At 54.2% G+C, this 20,660-nt stretch overlaps 3 protein-coding genes across 27 annotated transcripts in view; 1 reads left to right on the forward strand and 2 right to left on the reverse strand.

The window, feature by feature from the left end:
- Positions 1-14,620, reverse strand: part of ADSS1 (adenylosuccinate synthase 1) — a 251,931-nt gene extending 237,311 nt beyond the window's left edge. Inside the window, exon 1 of the mRNA XM_050798419.1 lies at positions 14,617-14,620. The gene's annotated coding sequence lies outside the window, so the exon portion shown is untranslated. The remainder of the gene's footprint in view (positions 1-14,616) is intronic.
- SIVA1 (SIVA1 apoptosis inducing factor) overlaps positions 1-20,660 on the reverse strand; it is a 692,134-nt gene that overhangs the window by 248,368 nt on the left and 423,106 nt on the right. The window lies entirely within an intron of this gene.
- Positions 1-20,660, forward strand: part of ATP5MJ (ATP synthase membrane subunit j) — an 819,915-nt gene that overhangs the window by 216,847 nt on the left and 582,408 nt on the right. Inside the window, exon 1 of one of the 25 annotated variants that reach the window (XM_050798461.1) lies at positions 17,097-17,100. The exons of the other annotated variants lie outside the window; for them this stretch is intronic. The gene's annotated coding sequence lies outside the window, so the exon portion shown is untranslated. Of the gene's footprint in view, positions 1-17,096; positions 17,101-20,660 lie in introns of those variants that run through there. 25 annotated transcript variants of the gene reach the window in all.

Genomic DNA, 20,660 nt, shown 5'->3' on the forward strand with positions numbered 1-20,660 from the left:
GGTGGGCATGAAACCACCACAGGCATCAGCTTGATTGATTATGATGTGAAGGTGGGCTGGGCCTCGGCACAGACGGCCTCAGCACAAACCATCCACCCCAGGGGACACACCATGGGCACATCCACCCCGGGTCGTCAGCATCCACCCCAGCCTCGATTTCTCAGCACAAACCATCCACCCCATTGACGAGAAAACCATCCACCCCAGCCTCAGCACGCACTCGAGCCTCCACAAACCATCCACCCCAGCCTCGCACAGACAAACCATCCACCCCAGCCTCAGCACAAACCATCCACCCCAGCCTCGGCACAGACAAACCATCCACCCCAGCCTCAGCACAAACCATCCACCCCAGCCTCGGCACAGACACACCATCCACCCCAGCCTCAGCACAGACACACCATCCACCCCAGCCTCGGCACAGACACACCATCCACCCCAGCCTCACAAACCACACCATCCACCCCAGCCTCAGCACAAACCATCCACCCCAGCCTCAGCACAGACACACCATCCACCCCAGCCTCGGCACAAACCATCCACCCCAGCCTCGGCACAAACCATCCACCCCAGCCTCGGCACAAACCATCCACCCCAGCCTCGGCCTCAGCACAGACACACCATCCACCCCAGCCTCCACAAACCCCACCCCAGCCTCGGCACAGACACACCATCCACCCCAGCCTCGGCACAGACAAACCATCCACCCCAGCCTCGGCACAAACCATCCACCCCAGCCTCGGCACAGACACACCATCCACCCCAGCCTCATGGGGTGTCCCTCAGGATGGCTCCTGGTACTGACTCTCATCAGTCAAGGTCCAATCAGGAGACAGATGTCATGCAGCAATTTGAACAGGGAAGGTTTAATATGAAGAATTCTTAACTGTAAGAGGGAGTTTCCTGTTGAGTGGCACGAGAATGCCAAAACCACAGGAACAGCAGACACAGGGAGCAGCTACTTCTAGGTGGAGACAGAGTTCTCCAAATAGCAAATCTGGAGAGGTCAAATCCCATCCTGGGCTGCGATCCCAACTCCAGCGGAGAGAGTGTGTGTGGCCCATGGGGTCGGGCACAGGTTTGCTGGGATGCCGCGCTGCCGAAGTGGGTGGGAAGGGGTGGGAAGGGCTGCAAGGAAGCCACCCCTGCAGATGACATGCTGGAAAACGTCCCCCTGGGGAGGTGCCGGGCTGTGGAACTCCGTGGGGAGCTCCTGGCAGAGGGGTTGCCTGTTAGAGCACTGCTGGGCTGTGAGACAGGAAACACTGCAGTATTTGATTTCAACAACATTCGCCCTGGGGTGTCAATAAACGAGAGAGCTTTTGGATGTTGTGGAAACTTTCTGGGGTGGGGGGCAAAGCAGAAGGTCTTGCCTGGAGAGTTAGAGAGGGGACAGGAAACTGGCAGGCCCTGAGGCCTTGGATGAGGTGGGAAGGAGGGTCAGAAGAAAGGTACCCTGGAGATCCGACACGCTGTCTCCACAAAGGCCAGCATCTCTGCCAGCCCTGCCTCCCCCTCAACCTCCTGCCTACCCTGCTCCAGTGGGCATCGAGCCCAGTAGATCAGCTTGGGGTGTGACTGACCTGTTCCATTCAATTTCCCTGGCCTCAGACGGGAAGGCCCTCTGGCCATCCCCTCTCATTCCCCGTGACCCTCTTGTTTCTCTGTCCAGCGATAACTATGGGTGCTGCTGAGAGGCGCCAGTGCTGGGCAGTCTCCTTTCCAGCAGGAGTCACTCTCTGCGGCTTTCTCACTGCAGGATCCTGCCCCGTGAGGCCTTTGTCCTGGGCAGGGTGGAGTGCAGGACCAGCACAGGGCCCTCCAAACATCACCGTAGTCCATGCCTTGGCCCTGCTCCAGGACATCCTGAGCCAGGTAGCATGCACGCCCGCCTCCACCAGGATGGCCCCCTCCCAGCCCAGCCTTCTGGGAGAACAAGGCTCTCCACCCCAACCTTCTGTGTCCACGGTGGAGCCTTTCCAGCCTGGGAGACCTGCTGCGTGCAGCTCTCTCGACTCAGCTAGGGTCCTTCTACCATGTTTTGAAACTGAAGAGCTGGGGGTCCCTGGAGGCCGTTACACTTACCCTGCTTGTTGTTCAGAAGGGGAAACTAAGGTCCACTCATGGGTGGGGAAGGCCTGGAGCCTGAGAGTCAAGACCCTCATGTCTATGAAAGGCCACATATCTGGGAAGGCCAAATGCAAACAAGCTGACTTCTGCCAGGGCCTTAGAACAGTGCCTGGCACCCAGAATACGCTGTGTAAGTGCTGATAACAGTAATAACAACAGCAGCAGTCTCTGACCTTGCGTTCCATGACACCAAATTCTAAAGTCCAGCTACGACTTGGAGCTATCTGGGTAACTGCTGGTTTTTAGAGTGCATTCAAATGTTGGCAGGCATTTTGCAAAATGACCCTCTCCCCAGCACCTGGAAGTAGACCCGGCACATAGTGGGCATTCAGTGTGGATGTGAACGAGTGTCGGGAGATGCAGAGTGAAAGAATGAACTGAATGAGTGTCGGGAGAATGCAGCCGTCTCCCCAGGTGTGAGTCTCCCACTCCCTCACAACGCAGTTCATGAGGCAGCTCGTGTTCCCCAAGTCCCTGGGTCTGTCTCCATGCAATGCTTCCTCCAGGAAGCCTTCCTGGATGCACAGCTGAGTCAGGAGCCTCCTGAGGGCCTCTCCCCAGCACGAGCGGAGTGCAGTCCATCGCCACTGCCCACCTCTTGTCATTTAGGGACATATGAGCATCCCTATGCGAGTGCTGGGCCAGACGCATCTCATGTCCTTGTCCTTCATCCCCATATCTGCGCAATTGTGAATTCCTCGTGTTCTCTTCTCCTAAAAATACATCAAACCCACCCACTTCTCTCTGCCTTCCCCGCAACAGCTGCCACACAGGCTGGGGCCGTCGTCCCCGCTGGGTTGGCCCAGTGCAGGGGCCTCGGCCCGTTCTTCCCAGTTCCTACTCAGCTGCCTGCAGCCTTGTCTCTGCACGGCTGTCAGAGGGAGCAGCTGGTGTCCTTCTCCTCCTTCTCAGTGAGATGAACTCATCATTTTAAAGGGTATAATTTGGTGGTGCTGTGCAGCCAGCACCACCAGTGAGCTCTGAAGCATTATGACTGCCCCAAAAAGAAGTCCTGTGTTCACGATGCAGTCATTCCCCATTGCCCCTCTCCCCAGCCCCTGAACCCCTCGTCTTCCCATTAACGCATTTGTTGTCTGTTCTGCATATTCCACGTAAAAGGAATCATACAACACGTGAACTTTTATGTCCGGCTCCTCGCTGCAGAAAGTTTACAAGCTTCAGCCATGTAGCAGGAATCAGTATTTTATTTCATTTTATGGCTGAATAATAAATATTCTGTTGTGTGGCCAGACCATGATTTGTTTAGCCATTCATCCGCGATGGGCATCGGGCCAGAAGGAGCTTCTTAAAGCATTCATTTGGTGAGGTCTCCTCTGCTCAGAACCTTCCCAGGCCTCTCTGTGGCCCAGCCCTGGGGCCCCTGGGGACCCGTCTGCACCACCTCACCCTCATCCTTTTTGGTTCCAAGCCCTGCTTGCCATCTTCCACCTCACCACACTCTGTCCTGCCTCAGTTTCCCGCCTGCCTTCTCCCTGCCCAGGCTGAGTGCCTCTGTCTGTTTCATTGGACTGGGCTGTACTTATCCTTCCAGTCCATGTTGGAATGTCACTTCCATGGGGTCACCCTCCTCAGCCTCCCAGCCGTGCCACGTCAGCCACATGCAATGATCGTGGGTCCCATTGGGCCCATTCAAGCACGGCACGTGGGGCCGGGTTATCCTCCCATTTTCGCCTCTGCAGCCTGAGCTCCTCAAGGGCAGTGCCAAGTCTGATTGGTCTTGGCAACCCCCACAGTACACAGCAACCCTGCCAGGGCGCCTGGCACGGAGGAGGCGCTCACCGCAGGCTGTGCGGACTCCTGGGGGGGTGTGCGTGTGTGGTGCATGAGGAAGTGCCAGGTAGCAGTGCTGTATCGTGGGTAGTGCTGTTTCTGCTTGGCATGGAATAACAAGTTGGCATCTGGTACAAACTAGTAACTTCTTATCCAGTTGGCCCAAGCACAGAATTGGTCTATACCCATACCAGAGGATGTGACATATTTTTATTTAAAAAAAAAAATCAGTAAATCATTTGTGGAACTGTCACCAGTAACGATGTGACTGAATTAACCTCTCATCTGCCACGAGGGTTACTTAACCTTAAGTAACTCACAGAGTCTGGGGCACCTGTCAGGCAGGACCTTTGCGCCAGGGGTTGATCTCTAAGGAACTGGAGGGCAGGAATCTCAGGGAACCCCCAGGTGCCCACCAGCCCCTGCTTCTCTGGGCACTTGGTGTGAAAGGTCCAGGCTGAGGAGTGGTGGTCCCTGATCCCAGGACAAATTCCCCCGGTGGTGGCCCTTTGGATCTGAAATCCCCGCCCTGAGCTGATGCGGTTGCGTGGATGCCGCTGAACAAACCCGAGGGGGCTGCTGCTGTCACGGTGGGCTTCTGGTGAACTCCTGCGGGAGCGGCTCAGCTAGGGCCGCTGGACTGCATCATCGGCACCTTTTCCTGAACATCGGCCCCCTTGGTCCCTGACTGACCCCGATCTCCCGTCCCCCAGGTCTGGCCTGGCCCCACTCCCCAGCACAGGACACCTCCGCACCTTCGGGCAGGCTAGGCTCCTGGTCTGGAGTGCCCCGTCTGCACACACCCCTCTCCCTCGGGAGGCCTTCTAGAATGTTCTAACCCTCCACTCCTTTCTTGAGCCCGAGCAGTGCTTGTGCTTGGGTATGTGTGGTGCAGCCCAGCCCGACAGCTCCTGCCCGGCCTGCCCCGTGTGTCCACAGCCAGGGTTTGGAGGATGTGGTGCTGGGTGCATGCTTCCCTCGGCTGCCCCTCCCTCCCTGGCCTGGTGGGGTGTGGGGAGCCCATGCTGGAGAGTGACTGAAGGTGTCCCTGCCATGCCCACTCCCTACGAGCTGCCCTGCAGGGGCTAACTTAGCCCAGAAACAGGCTGTCCCCCAAACCACACGTTGTTAGCTTTGAAGCACGGTGGATGTTTTGGCAGCAGATCCACCTTCTTAATTATGTCTCTCAGCTGCTATTTCAACCAGCGTGTGCTCCGAGCATGTGCCAGCCTCCACAACGTCTGCGTCCCCCACAGGATGGCTCTGTGCTGTCCCCTCCCATGGCTCCTTGTCGTCGTGGGGCTGGCGATGCCAAAGCCACCGTACTGGGCTCCCTGTCCCGGCTCTCCTTCCCCATCGCTGCCTGGCTCTGCGCTGACCACAGGGGAGCCCCGACCACCCCAGCCTCCCATCCGAGGCCCCACTGTCAGGCTCAGCCTCAGCCTCAGCAGCCTGTGGCTGCCTCCCTCACCTCGCCATTCCCTTGGCAGGGCATTCTTGGGGGACACCTGACATGCCTGGCTTGTTGAAGCTTCTGTGCTTTCTTTTTTCTTTTTAGTTTTTGAGGGTCCTGCTCCGTCGCCCAGGCTGGAGTGCGGTGGTGTGATCACAGCTCACTGCAGCCTCAACCTCCTGGGCTCAGGTGATCCTCCAGCTTCAGCTACGCAAGTAGCTGGGACTACAGGAGTGTGCCACCATGTCTGGTAATGTTTGTGTTTTTCATAGAGACAGGGTCTCGCCATGTCACCCAGGCTTATCGCGAGCCTGTGCTTCGGGTTCTTTTGATCCTTCTCTCTTGATGTCCTTGGCTTCTGAAAGGATCCTGTGGTTCCGAGGGTGCCTGAAGGCACCCTGTGGCAGGAGCTCCCCTGCCACTCCCCAGGGCATCCCCTGTCTGCACGCCTCTCAGCCGAGTTTCCTGCTGCCCTGTGCCCCTGAATGGGTGCTCTTTGCAGGTAGGGGTGGTGCACGAGTGACCCTCAACCTCCAGCCTCTGGGGTACCACGTGGCAGTCGGTGGGCGGGCAGGGTCTGCTGTGCTGGGTCTTGCACTGCATCCATGGTCTTGCCGAGGGTCCATGCGTGACCCTTGTTTCTCTCCGTAGAAGTACATGAGAAGCACAAACGCAGGGCAGGGGATCACAGGCGAGCGGGATTCCTCCTGGGACTGCCCCGAGCCATGTGTCTGTGTACTCAGACCTGCCTACAGGTGCCTGGACAGCTCTGGAAGGTGCTCACAGGTGCATTGAGGGGAGGACCTCGGGGAAGGAACAGTATGGGGGGCCTGGGTGCAGGTGAAGGAGGCTCTCACTTTTTAATATGAAGCCTGCTTTAGTGTAGTATTTGTATAGCTGTAAAATAATATTGTTAAAAATAACATTATCCTCATTTAAAGACTCTTCTTTTTCTTTCTTTCTTTCTTTTTCTTTTTTTTTTTTTTTTTTTTTTTTAATGGAGTCTTGCTCTGTCATCCAGGCTAGAGTGCAGTGGCACAATCTCGGCTTACTGCAACCTCTGCGTCCTGGGTTCAAACGAATCTCCTGCCTCAGCCTCCTGAGTACCTGGGATTACAGGTGTGCGTCACCATGCCCAGCTAATTTTTGTATTTTTAGTAGAGACACAGTTTCGCCGTGTTGGCTAGGCTGGTCTCGAACTCCTGACCTCCAGGTGATCCACCTGCCTCAGCCTCCCAATGTGCTGGGATTACAGGTGTGAACCGCTGCGCCCAGCCTAAAGACTTCTTTTAATGGGTTAAATAGTAGAAAGTCCTTTTAGGAAACGCCACTGCTCTCCATCTACTGTGCTCTGTGACCTGCCCACCAGCGTGGGGTGTGGGTGGGAGGCTGGCCCCGGCCCCCTGCCTGGAGGCCTCCATGTCCTCAGCCCCAGCTGTGTGTATTTTTTCATGTGTCCCCTGCACACAGGATGCATCGTACCATGTGCCCGGCTGTGGGCTGTGTGTGTGGCAGGGATGTGCAGGTCCCTGGGGTGATGAGGGGCAGTTCTGAGTTCCCAGGACGACGTGGACAGGGAAGGAGATGCAGGAGAGACACACACAGGACCTGTGGGGATTCCAGGGTCAGAGCAGTCAAGCCGGCGGCTGGAGCTGAAGATGGGGTGGGCTGTGCGGCGCTGGGGACGGGCGCCACGGCCTGGCTGGGGCGCTCAGGTACCAGCTGCTTCTCCTGGCTGGGTCTGGCTCGGTCTCAGCACACGGCCAAGCCGGCAGCACAAGCACAGGCCTTGGTCTTGGCTGAGAGCAGGGCTGGCCCTGCCAGGCACCAGATCAGAGCCAGGAGCGCGCTGGCAAGCCCCGCAGGACATATTGTGCGTCAGCTACCACGGCAGCCCTTCCCAGACGGGCCTCTGCTTGCCTGGGGAGATGGTGGCGGAATGTGGAGGTGCCCAGCCCTGGCCGCCGCCCCAGCCCTGCACTCTGAGCTGCCAGTCCCGCAAATGTCCTCTCAGACCCTGGAGGTGGCGGGTGCTTTCTGGAGAGCTTTGCCTTCTCCCCGCTCCCCATCTGTCCCTGACTATTGGAGTCAGTGCCTGTGTTTGAGCCCCCGAATCAAATAGCTTTGCAATTTGTCAAATTATGCAGAAGAGACAGTGGAGAGGAAAGGGAAGTAGTTTGGTTCTATTATGTGGAAATTAGCTTTGAAACAGAGGCCGTTTGCCTGTTAGAGCAATTTCTCCCCATTTATTTCTAGAGAAAATTGCCTGTGTGGCTCACATCCTCATTTGGTGGGGCTGGCTGTTCCCCAGGCCATGAGGCGTGGGGGCTGGAGGCCTGCGCCAGCCCTGAGGGCATCTCCATCCTGGCCAGGGAATGGGTGGGAGACCAGAAGGCTTCACACTGCTGCCCCTGGTGCTGGGGCAGGAGGGGAGGGGGCAGGCCTCAGCTCACCGCCCAACCCCCATCTACCCCTGAGACATGTCTCGGTGGCTCTTGGAAGTCCAGGTCCTCAGCTCCCTGCAGGATGGGCCCAGCCAAGCCTCCTGGATGGGGGTGGGAGGCCCCGCCTGAGCCTGACTTTGGCAGGAGAGTGCTGCAGATGATGCTGGGATGGGTGGGAGGGGACTCCAGGAGGAGGGACCAGCTGAAGGCACCAAGAGGCCCTGTGTTTGGGAAAGGGCAGAAGTCAGGCAAGACCTGGAAGTGGGAATCCGAACTGCATTTTCTATCCTGGGTGGAGCTGCCACCTGTCTGCGGATCCCAGCCCGGCCAGCCAGCACCACTGCGGGGTAGACGGGGATGTCTTGGGGAGACTGGCAGAGTGATTGCTGCAGGCTGCTGCCCTTCACTGAGCCTCCTATGGCCACACTTGCGGGGTGCCCTGTGTACGCTGCCTGGGGGTCCCTGCATTAACCCTCTGGGAGGCACGCGGGCTCCAAGGTTCCCGCGTGTGGTGAGGGGGGACCTGCTAGGGTCATGCACCACTGGAGGGCAGCAGCCCCCCACCCCTGTGACCCCGTCTGCTGCTCTGGAGCTCCGAACAAGGTGTGCCCCTGGGCATCCTGAAGGAGACTCAAAGCCAGGGCGCTCAGGTGGGGTCTGAGTGCAACATTACACTTGGCCGTGGCTGAGGAGAGAGGGCAGCCCTTTTGTGCTATTATCATATTCTTTTGGGGGAATTGCTTTTTATGAAATAAATTTTACATAAAGTGAAATGTGCAGATCTTAAATGTGCAGATGAGTTTTGACAAATACACACACGTAACCAACACCCAACCAAGTTGTTTCGAGCTTTATCTGTGTAGTTTATCCGTTTTATCATTGAAGGGCATTCCATTCTATAAACATAAAATCTATTTACGCTTTTCCCTGTCAGTGCACCTTTGGGTAGTCCAGTTTTTGACTATTATAAATATAGTTGCTATAAACATTCTTGTGCAAGTATTTTTGGGTACAAATGTTTCTATTTCCTTTGGATAAATAGGGAGGAGGGCCATAGGGCAGGTGGAGGTTTAAATATGTCAGGGATTGCCAGGCAGTTTTCTAAGTGGCAGCACTGTTTTACACCCTCACCTGCAGTATAGGCGAGTTCCAGCTTCTGCATGTCCACACTGACATTTGGTATTGTCAACCTGGTGGGTAAAAAACTACTTCCTGGAGATTTTCCTTTCTATTTCCTGATGATTAATGATGTTATACATCTTTTCATGTGCTTATCCACCATTTATGTGTCTTCTTTAATGAAGCATCTTTTAATTGGATTATTTTTTATTGTTGATTTGTAAGAGCTTTTTACATATTTTGGATAAGTGGATTGTCTTTTTATTGTCGATTTGTAAGAACTCTCAATATATTCTGGAAGTAAGATGTATGTGTATGTGATTGTGTATATATATGTGTATATGTGTATGCATATATATACATATATTATTAATAGAGTTAGAGAAAATATACCTGTGTGTATATGTGTATATATATACACACATATGTATATATACACATGTATATTTTTTCCCTAATTTTATGAAATACCTCTTTGTTTTTTAACAATGTCTTGATTACCTGAAATTTTAAATGTTGATGAATTTCTGCTTGTCATTTTTTCTTTATTGGCCAGAGCCATTTGTGTCCTTTCTAAAGAGTCTTTGTTTACCTCAATGTTGCAGATTTTCTCCTGTGTGTTCTTCTAGGTATTTCCTAGTCCATATTTTAGATTTAGATCTGTGGTTTATCTTAAATTAATTTTCATGTATGGTATGAGGAAGGGGTTGAGGTTTATTTCCCCCATACATTTATCCAGTTGCTTCAACATCATTTGTCAAAGAGACTTTCTTTTCTTTATTGAATTTCCTTGCAGCGTTTGCTAAAAATCAATGGGAAATGTATTTATGGGTCTAGTCCTTGCCTCTATATTTTCTTCCATTATCTAAGTGTCTGTTTCTCCACCAATATCTCACTGCCCTGATTTCTGGGCTTTGCAGCATCCTGAAATCCGATTGTATGAGTCCAACGATGCTCTCCTTTTCCAGGATCACTTTTTCTTTTTCAGGTCCTTTGCACTTTCAAATGCATTTTAGAATCCATTTGTCAGTTTCTGTTAAGAAGCCCACTGGAATTTTTATGAAGATCACATTTAGTCTGCTGATCATTTTGGGGTGGTCGAACATCCTAACCGTGGAGAGTCTGCCCATCCATGAACCTGGTATACTTCTCCACTTATTCAGCTCTTCTTTAATTTCTCTCAGCAATACTGTTGCCGTTTGGGGGATAGATCTGGACCTGGTGCTGTCAGAGTTAGGGAACGATACGGGCAGAGCATTTGACTGTAATCTGGGAATCAAGGACTGGTGCCCACCTGTAGGCCTGTGGGGGCTCTGGGCAGCAAAGCAGGCTCTCAGCTTCTGCCCAGGCAGCAGCCACAGCTCACTGTGATGCCGGATATGCACATTTCCAGGGGCCCATTGTCCTTCCTCCCACCTTCCAGTCCACGCTCAGAAACATTCTAAGCTATCCTTGTTGGATGGGGCAGGAGAGGGAAGAATCCAGACTTCAAAGGAACCCCAAACCCTGATATCTCCGAAATGCGCTTTTGCCAGACCTGGTGTCTGCTTTTGTGTCCTGGGTTTGGCTACATGTTGACAAAGATGCTCGCTCGGAAAGTTGAGCAAGACCAGCTCTCATCTGTTGTTATGGTTACGAGGAGGGAAAAACAATTTCCTGTGAGTATCTTCTGATCACTCCTGTCGGATGCTGGAGCAGATTAGGCCAGGCGCCATGGTGATGGCTTCTCTGGTTCTGTGGGGGACCATGTGACATTCATTTTGACCTCACACATGGGGTTGCAGTCTGCCGGCTCAGTCAGGGGAGATAGACGGATCTCATTAAGAACCATCAGAGGATCACTTTGCTGGTTTTATTGCAGTTGCAAAATTGCCTTTACCTCACTCTCTCCCAAATGCCAGATTACAAACATCACAAGAGATCAAAGAAGCCTGGGTGGGCCCAGCAAAGCACTGAGTGCATGCCAGTGGGCAGTGACCAATCACCAAACTCAAGGGGGTCCACATGGCGGGCTGTCTTCCTGCTACATGGGGCCTGCCCACTCACAGCTGGGAGCCCCTCCCCAACAAGAGAACACAGTCTCTGCAGGGGCAACTTCCACCTCCCCACTGACCCAGGTCCCCCAGTTGCAGAGCTGCAGAACGGCAGAATTGGGCCCCCCAGGTACGGAGCTCCCCAGAGCTGCAGAACGGCAGAGGGAGGCAGTGGGGAGATAGACCCATAAGGCTGGTCTTGGAGCAAGGGGTGGCTGCAACCAGGTGGAGCAGTGGGCTGGGCCATTTCCTGGTCACAGAATCACTTCTATCCCAGCCCCATGGCAGCCTGGGGGGAATCTCCCCCTCTGCTCTCTCCTGTGGGAGAATCTCCGCTTCTGCTGGTTCTCCAGGCAGGGCCTGGGCGGCGCACGCTGGAGGAGCTGTTCACCCTGAGCCAGCCAGGTCTCTGCGCTTCTCGTCCAGATCCAAGCGTCCAGTGTGGCTTGCAGTCCTCACCTGTCTCCTCTTCTTGCTTTGGATGAAGCTTTAGGGTCCTGCCAGTGAGGAAATGACCAAACACTGAGAAGGTGAACCCGGCCAACTGACACCCCACTGTGGCTGCCCTGTGTTGGACAGCCGCTCCAAGCCTGAGCCTGGGCCTGGGGCAGGAGGCAGGAGGAAGGGGGTCTGCAATGTAGTGGTTGCCCTGCTGGAAGCTTCTAGGATAAGAAGTCACCTTAATGGCAGATAAGAGGGGAGAGTGTCCGGAGGTGCCTGGCGCCAAGATACTGGGCTAGGTCTCCAGGGAGGGGTGCAGGGGAGGGGCTGCACACTGCTCCTTGGGTGGGACAGAGCAGGGACAGGGAGCGAGGAGGCTGAACCTGGTGGCCAGGGCAGGAGGCTGGGTGGGGTAAGGGTGCAGGCCGGTAGGGAGTGTGTGTCTGAGAGGAGGGCGACATTGCTGGGGGAGCCAGCATGCCGGGAGGAGCAGGGAGGCTGGAGAGGAGGAGGGGTGGTAGTAGGTGGGAGACCCCAGGGGGTTTCTATTTAGGAACTCATTTCCTGCTCTGTGATGTCCTCAGGTTTTAAGTTGCCTGATCCTGCAAGTGCAAAGGCTGACAGTGGCAGGTGGGGGTCCCCAAGCTGCCCCCAGAACTGAAGGTCAGGCAAAGGCTGCAGGTGGACCTCAGCTCTGAAGGTCATCTCCCTCTTGGCCCCTCAGGGTGACACCTTCTCCTAGGAGCTCCCAGCGGGGAAGTCATCCCAAATCCAGGCTCGTTGCTTCCTGCCTCCTTCCCCAGCCTCACTCGGGGCCAGCCAGCCAAGGTCACCTTGGTTGTGATAGGTCAGTGTGGTCCTAGGGGGGCCCCTGACACCTTGTCTGAAAGACATGGAGGAGGAGGGGCCCCAGCCCCAGAGACTGTCAGTTCTCCACACCCACAGACTCTTCCCAGCCCCCCAGCCCAGCAGGGCAAGGGCCTGGGCGGGGGCTCTCAGCGGCCCTGCAGTGTCTCCCTCCCGCCGGCAGTGTACAGAGGGTCCCACGTGCTCCGGGACCGCGATTACATTTTCACAAAGAAATTGGAGAAATTACAGCAAACACAGCTCAGCCGCTGAGCTGAAAGGGTTCCCTTCCTCCTTCTTCACTTTGTTCTCTGCGAGTTCAGGATCCTGCCCTGGCCACGTGCAGCCCCGAGTCTGGCCCTGGAGACAGGTTTGCTGTTTTGAGGGTGGAGGACGTGGCCCAGAAATCGTAGTAGAAAGGCAGCTCTTGGTGTGGCCAGCTCCCCAGCTGGGGTGTCCAGCCTGCCCAATTGCCCTGCCTAGAGGGAGAAACAGAGAGGAAAATGCCAAGGCTGGCTGGGGCAGGTGCCAGGTGTGCCTGCAGCAGCCCTGCGGGTGGGGGTGCAACCATGTGGGGTTGCAGGTGCTGCAGTCACCTTCCGGGTGGCCCAGTGGCTACCCCGTCTTCACTATCCTGGGACTTGTCAGGCCTCCTGGCACTTTCCCCCATGGTGAAGAACTTCTGAGGCAGCTGTCTGCTCTGACTGCCCCTATTGCGGCTGTCAAGCTCAGCCTGGCTGCAGGCGGGGGCCGGCGTCTCCCGGGTCCTATCTCCTGGGTTGCCATTGTGGATCTGCAGACTGAGGGGCTCTGGGGTGTGGGCAGGATGAGGTTTGCTGAGGAGCCTTGCATTGGAGGTCTGGCCTTATTAGAAAACATTACTTTATTATCTCACGTTTCCAGAGGCCAGGAATTCAGAACAAGTCTCATGACTTTAAAATCGAGATGTCAGCAAGACCTGTTCCCTCTGGAGGCTCAAGGGGAGAATCTCATCCCTGTCTCTCCAGGCTTCGGGGGCCCCAGGTGGCCCCGGTGTGGCTGTGCCCCTCCGTCTCTGCTTCTGTTTTTGCGCAGCCTCCTCCTCTGCCTCTGCGTGTGCCAAATCTCCCTCTGCTTCCTCTTGAAAGGATTCCCATGATTGCATTTAGGGTCCACCCCATCCAAGAGCCACTCCCCAGCTCAAGTCCTTGACTTAATCACACCTGCAGGGGCCATGTGAGGTCACATATTCACAAGCCCCAGCCACCAGGATGTGAATCTTTGAGATGTCAGGCAATCAGCTACCACACTAGGGTGTCGTGACCAACTTATCCAGTCTGCCTGGGGCCTTCCCGGCATTGGCGTTCGAAGTCCCATGCCCTGGGAAACCCCTCAGTCCCCGGCAAAGGGATGGGGAGCCGCCCTCCTCTGTGGTAGCCTCACCATGGCAGCTCATGTCTCCAGGACACCTGTAGCACCAGGATGAAGCCTGACTCTCAGCAGACGGTCAGGAAACCCTGGGATTCAATGCATGCGCGGAGGAGCCAGTGCTGTGCCAGCTGCCAACCACCCTCCTGGCTTTCCCAGCTCTTCCTGCTGAATGAGTGTCACTCTGTGTCTAGGGGTCCCAGGGGCCGGTGACACCTGGAGGGCAGTGGGACCCAGGCTGGCACGAGATCTGAGGCACACCCATCTCCAGCTCCGGGCAGGCTGATAACTGCTCTTCCCCCTCCCCAGCAGGTCTAATACCTCGGCCCCAGCAGAGACCTGTGCCTGCAGTTGCTGACATTCAGCCCCTAAATGAATGAGAAGCTGTGTCATGTGGTTTGCTGAGGAGCCTTGCTTTGGAGGGCTGGCATTACTAGACTCCTCTGGTAAGCTGGGATGGCCTGAGAGGAAAGGGGGCTGTACTGGGTTCTGGGCCCAGCACTGTGGCCCGGTTGTTTTCAGGAGGGCTGGTGTGGACAGAGCTCCTCTAGATGCAGCCCGCTGGCCCATGGACCAACTTGGTAGGAAATTAATGTTTTTGCAGGAGTGTGCATGTGTGTTGGCATGGGGGTTGTAAACACAGGGTTCAGAGCTGTTACCTCAGTGCCCAGGCTGCAGGAGGACATGGGCGGGCAGTAGCTGAGGGTGGTGCAGGGATAGACATGCTTGTATTAGCCTGCTTGCCACAGTCTGCTAAACAACCATGCCTCACCACTCCCTGGGCTTCCCTTTCTCTGTCTGAAATGTGAAGGATGAGCACCAGATGGTTTCTAAGCTCCAACCAACCTAAACTCTGTGATGCTGCTGAACTCACCACAGTTATATTAAAGTGGTAAAGATGGGTTAGATAGAAATGAGTACTTCTATATTATTAAAGATCTATGGGCACAGTCCCCCACTACAGCTTCCAGACTCACTCTTCTGAGTTAAGCAACTAGAAAACTGGGCAAAAAAGTATGAAACGATTGTTCTCAGACATTGGAGAGTAAGCAGTGCTGTCTTAGTCCATTTTTGTTGCTATGAAGGAATCCCTACGGCTGGGTAATTTATAACAAAAAGAGCTTTATTGCCTTATGGTTCTGCAGGCTGTACAGAAGCACGGTGCTGGCATCTGCTCAACTTCTGGTGAGGACCTCAGGTTGTGCCACCTTCCCCACTCACAGGGGAAGGTGAAGGGAAGCTGGCGCATGCAGAGATCACATGGCAAGAGAAGAAACAAGATGGGGGAGGTGCCAGGCCCTTTTCAACAAGCCCCTCTCATGAGAACTAACAATAAAAACTCGCTTCTCCCTGAGGAAGGGCATGATCTATGCATGGAGATCCACCTCCACCACCCAACCACCTTCCATTAGGCCCCACCTCCAACACTGGGAATCAAATTTCAACATGAGGTTGGGGGGAAAACATTCAAACCACAGCAAGTGCAGAACTGAAACACCCATTCAGAGGGAAACAAATAAAGTGAGCCCTCTGAGGCCTGGACTTTCTATGTGGAGACAACGTCCAGCTGGGCTGCTATGCTGAGGACTGGATTGTGGATTAATGGGCTGTGATGGGGAAGTAAGGCCCTAGTCAAGGCATGGTTGACCTGCTTCCTTGGTGCTGACTTGGAGATTCCTTTAGAATGGCTGGACGTTTTTTTAGTTCTCCATCCTTCCTTAAGGCTGACAGCTCTTTGTCTTCTTATGAGAGGAAGGATCCACACAGAGCCTGGTGGTCTCATCGGATTGAGGAGGTAGAGATCAGAATTTTGGGAGGCTGAGATGGCTAGAATTTGCATGGCAGAATACCAGAGAAGAGGGAAATAGGCAGAAAAAGAGTGTCAGAATTCTGCATAGGAGTTCCCATAGGTGGAATTTATAGAGGTGGCAAATTGTGCCAATCTCTGAAGTGAAAAGTTCACTGGATGGGATGGGACACTGTAGAAAAACCAGTGAATTCACTTTAGTATTTAAAAGCAGGGGTTGGTAAACTGTGGCCTGTGGGCCAAATCCAGCTTGTTGCCCGTTGTTATAAATAAAGTTTTATTGGAATGCAGCCACACTCACTTGTTTATGTACCGTCTGTATTAGTCCATTTTCATGCTACTAATAAAGACTTACCTGAGACTGGGTAATTTATAAAGAAAAAGAGGTTTAATGGACTCACAGTTCCACACGCTGGGGAGGCCTCACAATCATGGCAGAAGGCAAAGGAGAAGCAAAGTTCGTCTTATATGGCAGAAGACAAGAGAGAGAGCATGTGCGGGGGAACTCCCCTTTGTAAACCCATCAGATCTCGTGAGACTTACTCACTATCACGAGACTAGCGTCAGATGGACCTGCCCTCATGATTCAGTGCCTCCCACCAGGTCCTTTCCACAACATGTGGGAATTATGGCAGCTACAATTTGAGATTTGGGTGGGGACACAGCCAAACCACATTGCTGTCTATGACGGCTTTCATGTAACAACATCAGAATTTAGTAGTTGCAACAGTTGCGTGATGCACCAAGGCTAAAATATTTACTAGCCAGCCTACTGCAGAAAAAGTTTGCTGACCCCTGGTTTAAAGTATTTACCTTGTGATCCCTTTATACTACAAATTGTAGAGCAAGCTCTTTATTAAAGATAATGTACACATTAATTTTTAGCCAATTAGATCAGAATTATTCCAAAACAGTAGAACATGACTTCCCAGGAATGGGCATCATAACCTCAGGTTACAGTTTGAGCACGGTGGAAATTGGAAAGAAAATGCTTGCACAAGGGCGGGTCATTCCTACCCTGCTCTCAACTCCCTCCTCCATGGCCCTGCCTCACCTACTCTGTGTTGCCTGTGTACTGGGGTCTTTGTTCTGCTCACTTTTAGGAGATCTCTCTCCTTCTCCCACTAGAACATGAGCTCCCCACTGGAGGCACATCTGTCTGTCTCATCCTTTGCCCCATGGGCAGCAAAGGCCCAGCCTTGGGTCACAGATCTGATGCAGGCATGAGGCCCAGATATGGAAGGACCAGCCGTGAGTTCTGGGTCACGCCCCAGCACACTGGCTGGCTTTGGGAGGGATAACCTCCCCTTTCTATTGAACAGCAGTGAGTTTCCCCCTCCCCTCCTCACCCTCTCTTTTTTTTCAGTTTTTTAGCTGACATCTATAATTTGGAAAGTCATAAAAATGAATATAGATGAAATATTAGAGGGCGGCAGCCTGAGAAAAGCGTGGACAAAGAGGCTCTCACCGCCTTCAATAGGTCTTAAAACCGCTTTCATCTCCACGCCGCCTCAGCCCAGTGAAATTGATTCATTGACCAAATTGGCCATTTAAAATTCAAAAGCCTAAGCTCGCTCGGTGCAGCTCCCTCCTCTCCAGATTTATGGGGCCGCAGAGAGGCACCCGGGGTGTCTCTAGTTTCTTTTTTAAGGATGATCTACAGTGAGGCAACAGGCCCCTTCTTCCTGGAGAGCGCACACTTGCCCGCAGCCACAGTCTGAAGCGGGCGGCCGTGCCAGGCACTGGCTCTTGGGACCACAGAGGGCACCTTTGCAGGTGCCGTCCTGGCAGCCCTGTCTGTGGGGATGACCTCCCTTCTGACCTCCTGTCCTGGTCAGTTGGAGGGACAAGGACTGGCAGTGCTTCCCAGGAAGGAAAGAGGCGGAAAGCAGCCTGAGATCCCAGTCCTTCGCAGCAGCTGCGTGAGCCAGGACTGTTCTCCCTGGCCTCCGGGAGCCTGGGAGTGCCCAACCTCTGCTTCTGAACTCACCTTGCTGTACTGAGCAGAGTCACAGCACTGGGCAGCCTGCAGGCTGATCCCAGAGGTGACACAGGGCTAGGCATGAACCTCCTGTGCAAAAGAATTTTATGGCAACCAGAGGATGCAAGGGTGGGGCCATCTGAGAAGGAAGTGGGGGTGAGCCCCTCCCTGCCAGGTGGGCAGGCGATGGTGAATGATCAGTCCCCAGGTAAAGTTACACTGCAGGGAACTCCCTCCCTGGTCACCTGGGCTCTGGCCACCTCTGCTAGGTGAACAAGCTGCCCCAGCAGAAGTCTGCAGTCTAGAACCATGAGACTTCTTCAGGCTGCAACAGGACAACTGGGAGGGGACATGGGAAAAGGAGACTAGAAAGTGAAGAGGTACTCCAGAGCTCCTGTTCTAGAACAGTAGGGCATCCGCCAGCCCAGAATGAAGCTCCCAGGGGACCTCAGGTGGCAATAAAAATGGGGGTGAGAAAGGTCTGGAACTGTTGTAGCTCTAATCAGGGTTCAGTCTGAGACACGGATTTGTGGCTCAGCCTGAGATCAAGGTTCAGGCTTAGTTTGAGATCAGGATTCAGGGCTCAGTCTGAAATCAGTACTGGGCTCACTGTGAGATGAGGATTTGGGTTTTGACATGGTTTGGCTCGGTGTCCCCACCCAAATCTCATCTTGAATTGTAATCCCCACGTGTTGAGGGAGGGAGGTGATTGAATCATGGGACGGTTCCCCCATGCTGTTCTTATGATAGTGAGTGAGTTCTCATGAGATCTGATGGTTTTATAAGTGTCTGGAAGTTCCTCCTTTGCTCTTCTCTCTCCTGCCACCTTGTGAAGAAGGCACTTGCTTCCCCTTTGCCCTCCTCCATGATTATGTTTCCTGAGTGCTCCCCACAAGCCATGTGGAACTGTGAGTCAATTAAACCTCTTTCCTTTATAAATGACAAAGTCTCAGGGAAGTTCTTTATAGCAGTGTGAAAATGGACCAATACAGGCTTAGTCTGAAATCAAGATTCAGGCTTAGTCTGAGATAAAGATTCAGACTTAGTTTGAGATCAGTGTTCAGGCTCAGTGTGAGACCAGGGTCAGAGCTCAATCTGAGGCAGAATTTTTAGGGTTTAGTCTGAAATCAGGATTCAGGCTCAGTCTGAGATCAGGATTTGGACTCAGTCTGAGTGATACCAGTGTTCAGTCTGGGAACAGGATTCAGGCTCTGTCTGACATCAGGATTCAGGCTTAGCCTGAGACCAGGGCCCACCCTTAATTACTTAGGAGGTCTCAGTTTCAATCCGTGTACAGGATAGCTTTCCTCAGTGTAAAGTGACCTGGTTGTCATTTAATTCAGGAATCCCTGCCTCTGCCCTTCTAGAATGACTTGTCCTTCCCGAGCTTGCTCCTCCGAGCTCTGTTACGGTTCCCCCTGCCAGGTCACTCTTCCTGGGCTGGGTGGAGGCCACCCATAGGACATCACCTCCTTCTCTCAGCACACCCTGCCCATAGTCTGCCTGAACACTGGTCCCCTGTGGGCCCTGCATCCAGCACGGCTAGCACACAATTGACTCTCTGGGTGTCCACTGAGCACCCTGGGTCCCGGGGGACCATGGGTCAGGGGAGGGGTTTGCTTGAGAGAAGTGAGACAAGGAGGGAGGGCAGCCAAGAAGGGCTCCCTTGGGGAGGGGGCACAGCAAAGTGATCCACCTGAGAGCTCGGGAACTGGGACATCCAGCCGCACATCCCAGGGCTCCCTGTTCCAGGCCAGCTCCTGAAGGGGCTAAATTCCTGGCACTTCTGTCCTGCGGCAGAGACAGCAGGAGGTCCCAGGGCATTTGGCAAAGAGCTGTGGGCACTGGCAGTCAGAGGTCAGCCCTGTGTACTGAGATACGGGGGGCCCTATGAGCCCCAGGCCCTTTTCCTTCCAAGCCCCTCATCTCAGGACAGCAGAAGGTCAGCCCCTCCTGGCCACATTCCCAACCGAGGCCCCCACCGGGAGGCTGCCTGCTCCCCTGCAGTGCTCGCTCTGGGTAGAGTCGGGAGCCCCCAGCCCCAGCCCCCTGCAAAGCCCCAAGTCTCCATTTAATTACTCTATGTTATTTTGTAACTTTAATTACACAGTAAGTGACATACTAAAAAACCATCATTAAAATTTAAGCCTTTGTAATAACACCATTTTATTACATTTTGATGACTTTCTAACTATGATACTTTATTATTCGTTCCATGTTATTTTATGAAGGCATAGTGAGATTTTTAATATCTAATTACGGTACAGGGTGATCATGAAACACGTCTCATGCAGAAGCTAAACCCGGGTCCCAGGAGCACCTGGTGCCCAGGGAGGAGGAGCCCACCTCGTCTAGGGTCAGGAGGGACCCACGAGGCTGCGGGGGCAGCAGTTTTGCTGCGCACTCTCATAGAAGCGTGGAGACGGATGGGAATTCTGCAGCCAGACCCACCGCGTCAGTCAGAGATGTTTCTGCAAGATAAGCTGCACATGCGTGAGGACCTCGGGCTCCCGGGTGGTGGCCCTGGGTGGCCCAGCCTCTCAGGCCACTGCCCCAGAGAGGCCCCGCCTCCGCTGGACTGCTCCCTGCAGGGGTGACTGTCCTCCAGCGGTGACTCCAAATCCTCAGGAAGGCTTCTGGGCTGGGCCTTCACTTCAGGACGTCCCACACAAGGTGCCAGGCAGAGTCTCTCCTCCCGGACTTTAACACCTGGGGGCACCCCAGGGGCTTCTGGTCTCCTAGAAGCAGCAACTCAGACTAGGGAGGGGTCACCCGCCCCGCCTGAGGCCACCCTTCAAGTCATTGGTGGCCCCAGGAGGACCCAGGTCCCACACCCCGGTCCCCAGCAGACTGAGCGGCTATAGACCTACCTTATGGGCGAGAGGCAGGCGGGTTGGGGAGATCGGCAGGGGGCCTCGGGGGGCAGGAGGGGAGCAAGAGAGGTGGACCGGATGGTCCACTGCACAGGAGCTTCCCACCCTCCACCTTCTCTAGACGTTGCTCGGGCGATTCCCACGGAGAGTCCCACACGGGGTGACTGCCTGCTCAGCATGCCTCCCTCCAGCCTGTCTTGTCTCAGACACTGGCCTGAGATCTCCTCAGAGGCAGCGGAAGGCCCCGGGCCCCTAGGGAGGAGGAATTCTGAAGTGCTTGTTGCTGAAGAGGTCCTTTGCCCTGCGTGGCCTGCAAGATCCTGCTCCTGTGAGCC

Source organism: Macaca thibetana, chromosome 7, assembly GCF_024542745.1.
Source record: "Macaca thibetana thibetana isolate TM-01 chromosome 7, ASM2454274v1, whole genome shotgun sequence".
NCBI classification, from domain to species: domain Eukaryota; kingdom Metazoa; phylum Chordata; class Mammalia; order Primates; family Cercopithecidae; genus Macaca; species Macaca thibetana.